This window comes from Diceros bicornis, chromosome 10 (genome assembly GCF_020826845.1).
Source record: "Diceros bicornis minor isolate mBicDic1 chromosome 10, mDicBic1.mat.cur, whole genome shotgun sequence".
Taxonomy (NCBI): domain Eukaryota; kingdom Metazoa; phylum Chordata; class Mammalia; order Perissodactyla; family Rhinocerotidae; genus Diceros; species Diceros bicornis.
The window spans coordinates 84499683-84514962 of NC_080749.1; the positions used below are offsets into that span (position 1 = coordinate 84499683).

At 44.9% G+C, this 15280-nt stretch overlaps 1 long non-coding RNA gene across 1 annotated transcript; it reads right to left on the reverse strand.

The window, feature by feature from the left end:
- Nucleotides 1-6233: 6233 nt before the first annotated feature.
- Nucleotides 6234-14639, reverse strand: LOC131411029 (uncharacterized). The gene is made up of 4 exons (XR_009221462.1): nucleotides 14518-14639; nucleotides 14009-14078; nucleotides 8505-8642; nucleotides 6234-6776 (listed from the first exon to the last, which is right to left on the reverse strand). It is a non-coding gene; the product is annotated as an uncharacterized LOC131411029 (long non-coding RNA).
- Between the last annotated feature and the right edge of the window lie 641 nt (nucleotides 14640-15280).

Below are 15280 nucleotides of genomic sequence, written 5' to 3' on the forward strand. Positions count from 1 at the left end.
TAATAACAGTAATACCTGCGTCATTGGACTGTTTGGGGGTGTGGGGGTGCCCGAGCGAAAACACGTCAGTCACCAGATTGACACCTGCACAGTAACCCCTTCAGAAGACTCATCTGCTCTTAACTCAGTAGCAGTATTTGACCAGTGATTCTCATTTACTCGTTTTTTAATTTATCCTTTAGAATCTTAATTTTTCAAAAAGCTTGAATAAATAAATCCATTGTTATTAGGCCTTAAATCAGCATTATTGTGCACGTGGGCCGGCCTTATGCGTCATTTTGTAAATGGACTCGTCTGTGCCCGTATAGCCTGCCTTCTACCAAGGTGACAGGGATTATAACTATCAAGTTATTCCACATTGTATCCCATTGCAGCGAACTTTCTGCCCACATGGCTTACCCTCTCTGTGAAGTGAAATGGATTATAAACATCCAGTAGCTATTGTGACGTTGAATAGCCACGGCAGTGAACTGGAAGAGAGTGGCTACTTGGTTTTATTTAAACTGAACTTTGCCGTAATGGCAGCAGCATGAGACGACACACGAGCCGCCAGCCAAGCTCGGGGCTGTCTGTTTACAGTTTGCTGTTAAAGGGGCTTTGCTACACGGATTCCACCTGTGGTGATGGTTCATGGATGTGGGCCAGGGTAACTGCTTAGGCTACTCACCTCCAACAGGGAGACCCTCCACCGATGGAACCTGTGGGGCTGGCAGACGGGAGACGTTTTCCCACTATTCTCGAGAAGGAATGGCGTTGAGGGGAAAAGGAACAGAAAATTGAGGAAATTTCTCTGAATTTATTGTTAATGTTCCTCTCAATTTTTTTCGAATGCTTGATTCCAATCCAGGCTCCTATGATTGATGTTTTGGATCAATCTTGTCCAAGGTTGTAACATAGATTAGTACTGTAGTTGTGCTTTACCCTCCTCTTAAAGATAAATAAATAGAGACGTGGGCATTTTTAACCCGAGACGCTCAGCTGCTGTGCTCGAGTTACACTGACACCAGGACACCTCTCACCAGCAGTTCTCAGACGTCTTGGTCTCGGGATCCTTCACACTCTGAAACTGCCGAGACCCCAAAGAACTTTTGTGTGTGTTATAGCTGTTGATGTTGATCATATTAGATAAACTGCCTGTGAATTCGTTTTAAAGTAACAGCTACGCCTCCGTGCGATGTTGGAGCCACAGCAGTGCCCATCATCATACGCAGGGAGCCTCTGGAAAACCCCACGGTGCATTCAGGAGAGGACGAGTGGGAAAAAGGCAATAACATCTTAATGTGATTGTGAATGTAGTTTTGATCCCGTGGGTCCCCTAAAAAGGCCTCAGGGTTCCCCAGAAGCTGCAGACCAGACCTGAGAACATTCCTCCAAGCTGTTCCTTCACCTTCTTAGCAAAGCTGCCTTCTCTGACTAAGCTACTGTTATTCAGGAGGTTAGTCCAAGAATACATGCAAAATTCTGAGTTTCTAACACTGAATATAAGTATATAGTTGATATGTTATCAATCGTCTTGTTATCTTTAACATGAAGGCAATGTAGGCAAAACGGAGTTTGTGTTCTGATTGGGCTCTGGAGGCTGGTGCCCTGGGTTCCCATCCCGGCTCCACCACCTGGCTGTGTGGCCCTGGGTGGATCACCAAGCCCCCTGGCCTCAGTGTCTTGTCTGTGAAATGAGCAGGCTGTTCCTCTTTTCCCCGGAGGCCTGTGAGGATTACCTGAAATAATCTCTACAGGAAGACTACGTCCCCAGCCCCTTCCAGGGAACTGGGTCCTGGCCAGTAGGATGAGGGCCGTAAGGACCCTGCCTGCAAGCCCTCTCGTGCCCATGCTCACACGCTCAGAGGTGGACAGACGAGGGAGCTGGACTGTGACATGAGCAGGAAGTAACCCTTGGTTGTGTTAGGCCCTGAGATGTGGCGTTGGCTCCCTGTTACAGTGAAGCCGGCCTGTCTTCGCTAAGGCACAGGGCAGGCCATTTGACTAGTGGAAGGAGAGGGCTCTGAGGGGTGACCTTCATGTGGAATACAAAAGATTAGAAGGAAATAGCCCAGGCGTGGGGATGAAGGGGGCGTCGGTCAGGGAGTAGAAAATGCAGAAGCCCCAGCAGAAGAGAGAGACTGTCGGAGACGAGCCCTGAGCCAGGGCAGGTGGCCCGAGAGAAGCCTAGGAGTCCGTCAAACCCGTGCTGAGACCCTGAAGCACCCCACACTACGTGGGAGGGACGCTGCTGCACCTCAGCGCCCGCTCCTCCGTGGAGCCACAGAGCCTGGGCCCCCAGGGGTGAGGCTGACTGCCCTGACGACACCAGTACACTGCTGACCCGTTCCTGCCTTAAGACATCCGAGACGCCTAGGGAATAAAGCTCCAGCTGGTGCCACAGCAAGACAGCCGTCCCGGTGCCTGGTGCAGCCGAGCTCACCGCCGTCTTCCGGGCGTCTCCAGCTGCGGCACCTCAGGGTCAGTCTCACAGGACCTCACTGCGTGCAGAAAGGCACACGGAGCTGCCCGGTGCCGCACCGAGGGATGCGCGGCGTGAACAGTGACATCCGGAGTTTTCGTTTTCCCAGTGAAATCACACTTGCTCACGACTGCGTGGCCACTGAGCTGAGCCCCGCCTCCCGTTCAGCAGCACAGAGAGGCCCCGGGTCCGGTTCAGCGGCCCAGAGAGGCCCTGGGTCCCGTTCGGCGGCACAGAAAAGCAGCAGCGTGGGGAGAAGTGTCCACGTTCATGTTCTGCTGGGTTTGCACTCACAGCTGTGGTTTTTGGAGAGCTGCTGAATAAATATTTGTTGAATGACTGAATGACTGTGACAATTCAGAACTGTCACACTAATCATTGCCCATCTCACTGTAAGAGGTGTAAGTTCAAATTCCACTTACTAGACACCTTGGAGTCGATGCTGAAGACTCCAAGACTGAAGAGTTAGTTGTCGCTTTCATTTTGTGTGTGTGTTTCATTAACCTGGGGTTCAGGAATATCCACAGGTGTGGTACACGTTTGGGCAAGAAGCTGTTGACTGCTTATCTTTTGACGAGTCCAAGAAAAGGGTTGGAGCCATTTGCCCTTTCATACTGTGCATGTTACTTTGTGTGTAAGTATAAAAGCGGATACACTTTAAGTAAATCAAACCAAAAGACATCATCAAAAAGAGAACAGTAAATTAGCAGATGAAATGCTAGCTTGTAGATCCAAAAAAATTCGTATACTTACAGCAGTGCCCCTCCTCAGATGAGACACGGCATCTGGAGTTCTCGTTTTCTGGATGGGATGACCAGGGAGGGTGCAGTGCTGAGAGCCCAGGGCAGGAGGGGCAGCTGTCCCAGACCAGCAGCCTGCAGACAGCCCTGGCCTATGGATGTATTTTGTTTGTCCCACACCAACCTGGCCTTCATGGTGTTCTGTTTCCTTTTTTAGTTCTGTTGTCAACCTTTAAAAGTAGGGAGATGTCAGATAAAAATCAGGATCTCTGGCCTCCTTTGAAAATTTTGAAATATCTGGCAGAATTGGGTCCAAATGCCCACAAGGTAGCACTGAGCTAGAGCCAAGCTCCCTCTGCCCTCTTTAGAGGTACTCTCTCTTTAGTTTGCCACAGTCCCCACCACTCCTTAGTGTCACCCCCAACCGGCTTCATTCATTGACGATACTGTGGGGTCTTGAGGGGTCTCAACAAATAACCTCTCTCTCTCCTCTCTGGGTTCTAAACAAGTTAAGAAATAAAACAATAAAATAAAACCGAGGGCAAAATATCCCCTGTATTTACTGAGAGAGAAGAGGTTGGAGGGCGTGGCTGACAGCTCCAGGCAGAACCGCGTGACTGACCCAGGTGCTGCAGGTGACACTGGGGGGCGGGGGGCGGGCTCGGGTGGTCCTTGCAGACTGGAGGGGCAGCGCGAGCCCAGCCTCTGGGGCGGCCCTGCCCCCAGGAGGAAATGGACGCACCTGCCAGGCGCTTATTCTCCCAAAGCGCGTCGGGGGCAGAGGCCTGGAGTGCGGGTCACGGGGCTCCCGGAGGGGAAAGGGCACCCCCCGGCCGGTCCTCGGGGGCTCCTGGGCCGCGGAGGCTGGGGAAAGGGTTCCTTGAGTGCCCCGCAGGGACCCCCGACGCCGACCCCGCCGTGGCGGTTTCCTTCAAGGGCCTTTCAGCTCCAGGTCCAGCGCGCGCGGAAACGCGGTCCCGGACAGAAAGCAGCAGAGCCCACCGTCTACCGGGGCAACCGACTGGATGGAAAGCCTTGAACACAGGCAGAGGAGGAAAAGACGAGGACCTCACGGAGTCCGGCTGCACTGATGAGCAGACGCTGGACCCGGACGCGCGGAGGCCAGCCGGGCGGGACCGGCGCCGGCAGGTGCGCGCACGTCCCGACCCTGCGCGGCGGGCGGTGTCCCCCGAGAGGGCAGGAGCCCGGGCCGGGGGCTCCTAGGGCCGTGCCGGGCTTCCGGGCCGACTCCGGGTCCGGACCGTCCCGCTCGCGGCTGTCCCCTCGGCCGCGCTGGGCGGGCTCCCGGAGAGGCGGCGCGGCCGGCCCCTGTCCGGACCCGCAGCCGGGTCAGGCCCGCGCTGGGCTGGGCGACGCCCGCCGCCTGCCCCGGGCACGGTGGCGTCTCGCCTCTCCCTGCTGTGATCTCTAGTCTGGGGTGCACGACCTCATCTGGCCGTCACTCCCCACCCCACACAGAGCAGAGAGGATGGGGAGGGGAGACACCCCGTTCGACCCTCCCGTCATCAGCAGCGAGTGTTCCAGGACAGCGGGGGACCTTCAGGGCAGGACCCTCTCTGAGGGCTCTGGACCCCTGGACTAGTCGGGATGCGACTGGAGACAAACCCGACACACTTTCTGGGATCAGGCACGCCGTAGTTCTCCAAGAGGTCGACTACCGAAAATTCCTAAATAGGAAATGTTTTTAGAAGGAACATATAGGGAATCAAACAGGGGAGCCTGTACTTACGGAACTGAATGAGAAGCAAAGAAAAGCTGAACAGAGAGAGGCGGATGGACAGGCTTGCTCCTGAGACAGGAGTTTCCGTGCGTGTCGGTGTGAGTTTTGCTGTATATGTGAATTTCTGAAACACTGAGGAGTTACCTATAATTAAAAAGAGGAAAACAATTAGCTTATGATGCGAAGAGTAGTTCCGATGTCCGTCGCGTTGGAGAAGCACGAGGCCCTGTCCACCAGCGAACGTCGGAAATGAACCCACTGGTGCATCGCCGACGTAGACGTGAGCAAATAGAGCTCAGGAGTTTTAAGGAGAGGCTGCGGATTTAAGACATTGTTTAGGTAGTTGAAGCAACTCCAGAAGAAATGTTCTACATCACTAATGCTGAAGGAAAAAAGAGACAGACTTTGAAGCCGGGGTAAGCAGGCAGGAGAGAAACTCACGGCCCAGGAAGGGAAGGAGGACGGAGCAGTCACTGAGCACCGAATCCCCCCACAAGGCACATGTGTGGGCGTTCTCTCGCTTCATCCTCGCAAGATCGCTAAGGTACGGAGATGATTATCCTCTCTGTATAGACCAAAAATCTCAACAACAAAGGTCGCACTGCTGGGACACGGCAGGCGTGGGTCCAAAGCTAGTTCAAACCCAGCCCGGTCCTTCAGGGCGGCGTCAGCAGGCCTGGTCCTGACCCCTCCCCCACTCCAGTTTTCAACTAAAATCCATTGGAAGATTGTTCTTCTTTCTTTAGGGAGATATTTCCATGAAGGCACTTGGTAGTAAATCTTACTGTAAAGAATTCCCCTCCTAACTTTTGTGTGTGTTCCTTTCATCATTTCAGTTAAATTTTTATATTATTTTGCATGTATCTTTTTCTGTACACAGACCTTACATATTTACACAGGATGATGTGATGTAAATGTTGCACTCCTCAAGTGGATCTTTGTGATGCAAAATCTAACAGCAAAGGGTGGGTCCTGACCAGGCGGCTGCTGCCACTCTCCTTTACTCAGACGTCTGGTGGTCTTGGAATAAGCAGGGTTGCTGACCACGAAGCAGCAGAGAATGAGGAAAGTGGGAGACCACGGCTGCCTCCCTTCTCCAGACCTGGCTGTGGTACAAGGTTTGATCAGATGCGCTGGGTTCAGTTTACTGAACAGTAGTGCAAGGTGGCCTCGTGCGGCACCCCACGAAGTGCTGGTAGAGAGCCCACTGGTCAGTGGCAGAGGAAGTCTCGTCCCTAAGAAATGTGTATCAACCCGCCTGCTCAGACGGGAGACAACCCACTCCCCCACAAATACCCTAGAGTGCTGGACGCCAAAGTCAGGGGCCTGAAAGGCGGTGTCACCGAGCAAGAAGGGATGTGGAACTGCCAGTTGCGTACATCTTTTTAATCTCACCCTTTAAAATTTTGAGTTTCATGTGACAAGTTTGTGTGTATTTAAAACATTAGTATTATGATACATGCATAGACTTTATTAGTTAACAGACATATATTGTAAAGGCATGCTTGAAAAGTGTTTGCCAACATGGGTGCAAAACCAAAACAGCTTGGAAGCTCTGCCTGGAGGTAGGTGAACATCTGTGGAGGATGAGGCGGCGAGGGCCTGCCACCAGTTCCTGAGATCCAGAAGGTGAACCTGAATTTTCTGGGTCATGGAGTTACTACAGTCAGACCTCTCTCTGCCTTTCTTCTTAACAGTGATGATGACTCCCTGTAAGATTGAGAAGCAGGAGGGCTGTGACAGTCACAGAACAGCCTTCTCATTCCCTGAGCAGCCCCAGGCTATGGCTCCCAGAACTCAGATAGACCAGCCCTCCTTCCCAAAGTGATGAGCTCTGCTGGTCAAAGGAGAAAAATGGCAAAAGACATTAAAAAGTCAACATCATTCGTCCTACAAGAAATACCTTTAAACCGTCAAGAATACCCTATTCTTCAACCATCGATTACATAGATTTAAACAAATCAGTAGTCGGCCAGGGTGAAAAAACAGGCCTTCCCATATACACCCAATGGCTGTGAAAATTGGCAAAATCTTTCTGTAGGCAGTTTGAAAATACTGACCAATGGTTTTAAAAATATGTACATCTACTACCCATCAATTTCTCTTCTGGGTATTTTTTGAAGGACATAATCAAAATTGTAAATAAAGGTGTTAAATACATAAAGGCTTGTTATTCGACTGCTGATTCACTCCATCCACACTCACGGGCGCCTTTCATGAGGTAGACTGTGCTGGGTGCTGCAATACCACACAGAGTGCACCAGACAGGGCTCCTGCCTTTCTGGGGCCTGTTAATAATCCTCGCAGCGCTATTGTGATAAGGGAAAATCAGAAACTAACAAAATAACCAAAATGAGTGTTTCTTTTTTCAGTTATGAGTGACTGCAGCCATTACAAATTTTATTGTAGAACACACTAGAAAACATTCACACTAAGTGGTTGAGTGGAAAAAAGCAGCTTAGAAAATAGCATATACAAGATGTCTCCTCATGGCCTTGAGCGCCCAGAGAGGAGTCACAGCTCAGCCTAGCGTTTGAGACACGGGTAATTTAGAATGAAGAGACTTCCCTTTAGGGAGAAACAAAAGAGAACAGAGCAGAAGAGCGTGGGAAATGTGCCCATCATTTCTTCCTACTTCTTGAGTGTTCTCTGAGGATGATTCCCTGGGCCAGAGGAGTAACAACAGCGTTGATGGGAGATTCTGAGAGGCAGTAAGATATGTCTAAGGAACAGCAGCCCAACCAAAAATAAGTACCTCATCCAGTAGTTAAAAAGCACTTCTAGTGTAATCAATAAAGGGCCCCAAGAAAAATGGGTTTGCTCATACATTGTTGGTGTGAGGGTGCCTTGTTATAAACTTTTGAGAAGGCAGTTAGCAATATCTATCAAAATTCTTAATGTCACTGCCATGACCTAGCAGGAGTACTTATGGCTGCATTACAAAATTGGAATAAAGAGATGAAAATTAACCAACATATGCATAATGGGAGTCCCATAAGGAGAAAAGACAGAAAAAGAAGCAGAAAGAGTATTTGAAGAAATAATGGCCAAAAACTTCACAAATTTGATGGAAAAGATTAATCTGCACATCCCAGAAACTCAGCAAACTCCAAGTGGGATCAACTCGAAGAGAGCCACACTGAAATACATCACAGCCAAACTGGCTAAAGCCAAGGACGAGGCGAGAATCTTGAAAACAGCAAGAGAAGAATGACACGGCCTGTACCAGCGATCCTCGGTGACATTAACCGGTGGCTTCTCATCAGAAATGATGGAGGCCAGTAGTCAGTGGGACGACACATTCAAAGAGCTGGAACAAAAGACAGAATTGTACATCCAGCAAAATATCCCTCAAAAATGGAGAGGACAGTCAAATAGACAAACATAAACAAAACCTGAGAGAATTTGTCACCAGTAGACCTGCTCTACAAGACGTACTAAAGGCAGCCCTTCAGGCTACATGAAAGGACATGAGACAGTAATTGAATCCACATAAAGAGATAAAGGTCTCACCCTTGACCGCACTGAGTACCAGGAATATGGAGGAAAAGGCCGGACATACCACATGCTTGGGACAGCTCTACTAAGGGCTGCCTACTTACACCTTCCAGCACAATATCACGGTATAGGGAAGAGTAGTTGGCTTTTCTGATTGGTCCCTCACTTCTGGGCTTCCCCTCTTTTCTTGGGAATGCATCCACTTAAAAAAACAAAACAGAGAGCGAGCACCAGTAAATACAGCATAGGTAAATATAAACAACAGTATAAATGGGTGTGTGTGTGTATAACACTTTTCCTATCTGATTTAAATGACAACCACATAAAGTAACAATTAGAAAACTGTGTTCATGAGCTTATAAAATAAAAGATGTAATTTATATGACAATAATAATACAAAAGAGGATGGAGGAAACAAAGCGATTTTGGAGCAAAGTTTCTGTACTCTATTGAAATTAAGCTAGTATTAATCCAAACTAGATTGTTTCCAGTTAGGATACTAATTGCAATCCAAGGACAGTTGCTAAGAAAAGAACTGAAAATATATAGTAAAAGGAACAACAAGGGAAAATGGTACACTAGAAAATATCTATGTAACACAAAAGTAGCAGGAATTGAGGAATAGAGAAACAAAAAAGATTTGAGCTATATGAAAAACAAATAGTAAACATATAAAAAATGAAATCGAGACTAGAACACAACAGAGAAAGTCAATGAAGCTGAAAATTGCTCTTTGAAAAGATCAATAAAATTGACAAAACTTTAGCTAGACTGACCAAGAAAAAAAGGAAGAAGATGCAAATGGAAAAGGGGACCTCACCACTACCCTTACAGAAATAAAAAGGATTGTAAGGGAATACTATGAACAACTGTATGCCAACAAACTGGATAAATTAAATGGATTAATTCCTAGGAAGACAGACACAAACTACCAAAACTGACTTAAGAAGAAATAGAAAACCCAAATAGACCTATAACAAGTAAAGATTTTGAATTAGTAATTTAAAAACTTCCCACAAAGAAAAGCCCAGGCCCAAATGGCTTCACTCGTCATTTAAACAAATATTTAGAAAAGAATTAATATCAACCATTCACAAACTCTTTCAAAAAACAGAATAGGAGGGAATATTTCTCAACTCATTCTATGAGACCAGAATTACCTTGACACCAAAACCAAAGGCATCTTAAGAAAACTGCAGATTAATATCTCTCATAAATACAGATGCAAAAATCCTCAAGGAAATAAAAGAAAAACAATTCCAGAAACATATATGAAGAATTATACACTATGACAAAGTGAGATTTATCCAAAAAATGCAAGGTTGGTTTTAACATCTAAAAATAAATCAATGTAATACACCATATTGAGAGAATAAAGGACAGAAACGTGATCCTCTCAATACACAGAAAAAGCACTTGACAAAATCCAACACCTTTCTATGATTAAAAAACAAAACCAAACTAGGATAGAAGGGAACCTCTTCACCTGAGAGAGAGCATCCTCAAAGAACCCACAGGTAACACCACACTTAACGGTCAAAAACTGAATGCTGTCTCCCTTGGAGCAGATCAAGGATGGCTGCTCTCACCACTTCTGTTCTATATTGTACCAGAGGATCCAGTCCAGGCAGGAAAAGGAAAGGCATCCAGATTCGAAAGGAAAACACAAAGCTATCTCCGTTTGCAGATGACATGATCTTGTATACAAAAAAAATCCTAAGGAATCACACAGACACACACACACACTATTGGAACTAATGCACAAGTTCAGCAAGATTGCAGGATACAAGGTCAATATACAAAAGCCAATTGTATTTCTATGCACTAGCAATGAACAGTTGAAAATGAAATTAAGAAAACTGTTCTATCTACAATAGCATCAAAAAGGATAAAATAGTTCTAGATAAATTTAACAAAAATGCAAAATTCGTACACTGAAAACTACAAAATAGTGTTGAAAGAAATTAAAAACCTAAACAAATAACAGAGAGACCTCCCGTGTTTGTGGCTCACAAGACAATGTTATTGATGGCAATACTCCTCAAACTGATCTACAGATTCAATGCAATACCTATCAAAAACCCTAGCTGGACTTTTTGGAGAAGTTGGTAAGTTGATTCTAAAAATCAGATGGAAATAGAAGACACCTAGAATAGCCAAAACAATCTTGAAACAGAACAAAGTTGGAGGACTCACAATCCTCAATATCGAAACTTACTACAAAGCTATGATAATCAAGACTGTGTGGTACTGACAAAGAGAGACACATAGACCAATGAAATGGAATTGAAAGTCCAGAAATGAATCCTTACATTTATGGGAAATAGATTGTTGGCAAGGGTGCCACGACAATTCAATAGGGGAAATAATAGTCTTTTCAACAAATGGTGCCAGAACAACTGGCTATCCACATGAAGAGAAAGAAGTTGGATCCTTATCTCACACCACACACAAAAATTATCTCCAAATCAATCATAGACCAAAACATAAGAGTTAAAATATAGTATTTTTAGGAGAAAATATAAGAATAAATCTTTGTCACCTTGGGTTAGGCAATGCCTTTTTAGATACAAGACCAAAAGTACAACTAACAAAAGAAAAAATGAAAATTGGAGTTTATCAAAATTAAAAATGTTTGTGCTTCAAAGGACACAATCAAGAAGTGAAAAGACAATCCATGGGAGACAATATTTGCAGATAATTTGTCTAGTAAGAGAACTGTATGTAGAATATATAAAGAACACTTACAATTCAACAATGAAAAAGATAACTTGAGGGGCCAGCCTGGTGGCGCGGTGCGGACCTACACCACTCATCAAGCCATGCTGTGGCAGTGTCCCACATACAAAATAGTGGAAGATAGGCACAGATGTTAGCTCAGGGCTGGTCTTCCTCACCAAAAAATAAAAATATAACTCAATTAAAAAATGGGCAAAGGATTTGAACAGACATTTGTCCAAAGATATACAAATGGCCAATAAGCACATGAAACTATGCTCTGTATCATTGGTCATTAGGGAATTACAAATCAAAACCACAATGTGATGTCACTTCACACCCACTAGGACGTCTATAGTAAAAAAGACAGACAATAACAAAGTTAGAGAGGATGTGGAGAAACTGGAATCCTCATAAGTTGCTGTGGGAATGTAAAATGGTACAGCCACTTTGGAAAACAGTTTGACAGTTCCTCAAAATGTTAAATATAGAGTTACTATATGGCCCATCATTTCACTCCCAGGTATATACCCAAGAGAAATGAAAATATATGTCGACACAAAAAATTGTACACAAATCTTTATAGTAGCATCATCCATAATAACCAAGAGGTGGAAACAACCCAAATGTCTATCAACTAATGAATGGATAAACAAAATGTGGTACAATCACACAGTGGAATATTATTCAGCCATAAAGAGGAATGAAATACTGATACATGTTATAACATGGATGGATCTTCAAAACATTATGCCAGACACAAAAGACAGTGTATATATCAGTATATATATGCATGTATGACTGTATGTATTGTATGATGCTATTTATATGAAATGTCCAGAATAGGCAAATGTATAGAGACAGAAAATAGAATAGTGGTTTATTAGGGCTGGGGAGGGTGGGGAATAGAGAGTTATGGCTAATGGGTATGAGATTTCTTTGGGAGAGGATGAAAATTAGATTGTAGTAGTATCTTTGAACATACTAAAATCTACCGAATTGTATACTCTGGGTAAATTTTATATTATGTGGATTATATCTCAATAAAGCTGTTTTTAAAAAGTGAGTTAGTCTTCAAAGCTAATAATTAAGCAAATTAATATTTTAGTAGAAGTTTAGGACAATGTGTTAACTTTCTTATGAATTTTATGGATGTTTCAGGAAATAGGCTTCAAAAGTTTTCATTGTAAAAGGATTACTGAAGTTTCCATTCTACGTCTTCCTTAGGAATTGTCTCTGTTTCTTCATTTTACCTCAAGGAACAATGATAATTATTAAAATATTTATCTTTCCCTTTCTCCCTCCTCCCCAAGAAACCCCAATAATAGATAGCTAAATTATTAATGCAATGATAAGCAGAAAAATATCTGCTAAATCACTGGGTTTCAAACTTTTTGACTTCAACCCACATTGAGAAATATTTTATTTTTTCTCATTGTACATGCCAATATAAGTAACTTAAATAGAAATCTCATGAATCAATATTTACCCACTACTATGTATAACACCTTCTGATTTTTTTTCCTGTTTATTCTATTTTATTTTTGGAAATGCTGGTTGTGACTTAGTAAATTGATTTTTATCAACCACTAATGGGCCCCCAGAAGTGGATTTAAATCATAGTTAGTCCACTTGCTATGAGAAACTGTGGGTTCAGCTTTTTGTTTTGGGAAAAAACGAAACATATTTGGAAAAAATGATCAAAAACGAACGTATACATGATCGTTGACGTTTTCATGGGAAACAATCTGCAGTAGGCCAGCCAGGAAAATCAAATAACCCAGGCTTTAAGATAAATCATAAGAAAACGTCTCTGAACAGAGACAGGAACAGGACTCCGTGGGGATGCTTATTTACTGGGATGGAGGAGAAATAAGATGGGTGAAGGAGATACAGAAGCACACTGAGGGCCGGCCCCGTGGCTTAGCGGTTAAGTGCACGCGCTCCGCTGCTGGCGGTCCGGGTTCGGATCCCAGGCACGCACCGACGCACAGCTTCTCAGGCCATGCTGAGGCCGTGTCCCACATACAGCAACTAGAAGGAGGTGCAACTGTGACATACAACTATCTACTGGGGCTTTGGGGGGAAATAAATAAATAAATAAAATCTTTAAAAAAAAAAAAAAAAGAAGAAGCACACTGAGAGAAGATTAAAGAGTATCTCCAAGAGCAGCTGGATGCCAACTTCTGGTCACCTATCCCCTTCCTCTTACTCTTCAAGCTTTACACTCTGATTTTTGAGTGCAATATCCAATCGTACTGAATTAGCCTGAGGTTTGATTTGCAGGGCTGATGACCCAATCTTGTTTTGGCTTAGAGCTAAGAGGTATCTCCCTTTCGTATGACAGCTCAACCTGAGAAATAATACCAGGGATAATAGCGTCATCATTTTACAGTGAAAGTCTAAGTGGATGTGAATCAAAGTGCTCTTGGCCGAGGGCCCCTATTATGTCTTGTTTGAAAATCTGACCCAAGTGTCTGACAATCAAAGAGGAGTATCTTTCATCTTGCCATTATTTGTTCAGAGTTATGCCATCTGGCTCACATAATCAGAAGAAACCTTGACACCCACATTCAACCAGAATGCCTGTCAGTTCTCAAAACATCTTATTTTCTCTTCGCCAAGAACAAAGTGACAACTGATCTCAAAGTGTAAGGATTTATCATACTTGCACTTGTAATATAAATGACTCGCAGGGGGGAGTATTTTTTAAGAAAATAGAGTTGGAAGAGCGTTTTGGTGTCATCAGATAGCTCAAGCTGTGTTCTAATGGTATAACCTAATTTATATTTCTTTGTGTTTGTCTCTGAATTTTCAGTTCAGTTTAACAAATACTTTCTGAGCACCTACCTTGTGAAATGGAATGAGCTGAGCACTGAGAGGATACCGAGTTGTATCAGTCAGGGAAATGGCTCTTGCTCTGTAAGAAAGAAAACACCGGGTTTCAGCGGCTTAACACAGTGGAAGTCAATTTCACACTCACTTATCAGCTCAGTGATAGTGTTATAAGTCAGCAGGCAGCTATCCTCCACCTGGAGATCCAGGGATTTGGGCTCCTTCTATCTTGAGTTCCTGCCATGCTCTAGGGCAGCAGAATCTTTGGCCTCAAGCTGCCTAAAAGGGGGAAGAGTGAAGAAGGCATGCACACTTCTTAAAACGCCCGGCCCAGAAGGGACGCCTGTCACTTCCACTTAACGTTAAACCGGTAAGAACACAGTATTGGGCACACCTGGGTGACAGTATTAGCCAATGTAGTCCCCGGCTGGGTAGCCACTTGCCTGCAACAACTCTACACTCGGGAAGGAGGGAACAAGCAAGAGGTCTCTGTCATTCGTATTGTGTTAAGACGTAGCTTCTACCTTCAAAGAATCTTGGTCAGAGTAGAGAAAAAAGCTCACGAGAGAGAAAGGTCCTGGAGGAGACAGCATTTGAGATGATCCTTGATTGACAGACAGAAGCGCCAGACGGTGGTGTTGGTAAGAGAGGCATTCCAGGTGGAGCTCAGGCACTAACAAAGCTTGGAGGTGGGGAGGGAATGTTGAGTCACTAGTTTTCCTGGGACAAAGCTTTGCATAAGGGTGAGATCAAGCTTTAAAGGTGGGTTAGGTCACTGTTATATAAGGCCTTGAGTGTCAGGAGAAAGAGTTCCATGCCTCCATTATCATGATTATCATGCGTTTTTAACACAAAGGCCCCAGAACAATGACAGCAGTAACCTCTGGCCAGGAACAGTCACAGATCAGACAGTACATTCAGTGTGAAGGGATTTCATTGTTCAGATGGTAGCAATGATGATGGTATCATATTGCATTCCCAGGCTGTAAAAGATTCCAGAATTTTGCATTTGTTCCCGTGTGTCTTGATATTTATGAAATACAAACATTGCCACTCTGTTCTTGCTCCCTCTCCCAGAATTACCTCACACAGTTATTGAGAGATGCCAGGGGTGGCCTCACGAACTGACATCACAAACCAGCAGGCCTCCTTCAAGTGGGGCAGAGGACCTCCCCCAGCTGAGAACTCTGAATGCCATCACCAAACACTCACACTCCACAGGTGTGGTTGCCGTTCACCTCCAACAGACAGTACAGTCAAACATCAATGTGTGAGCATACTGGAAAT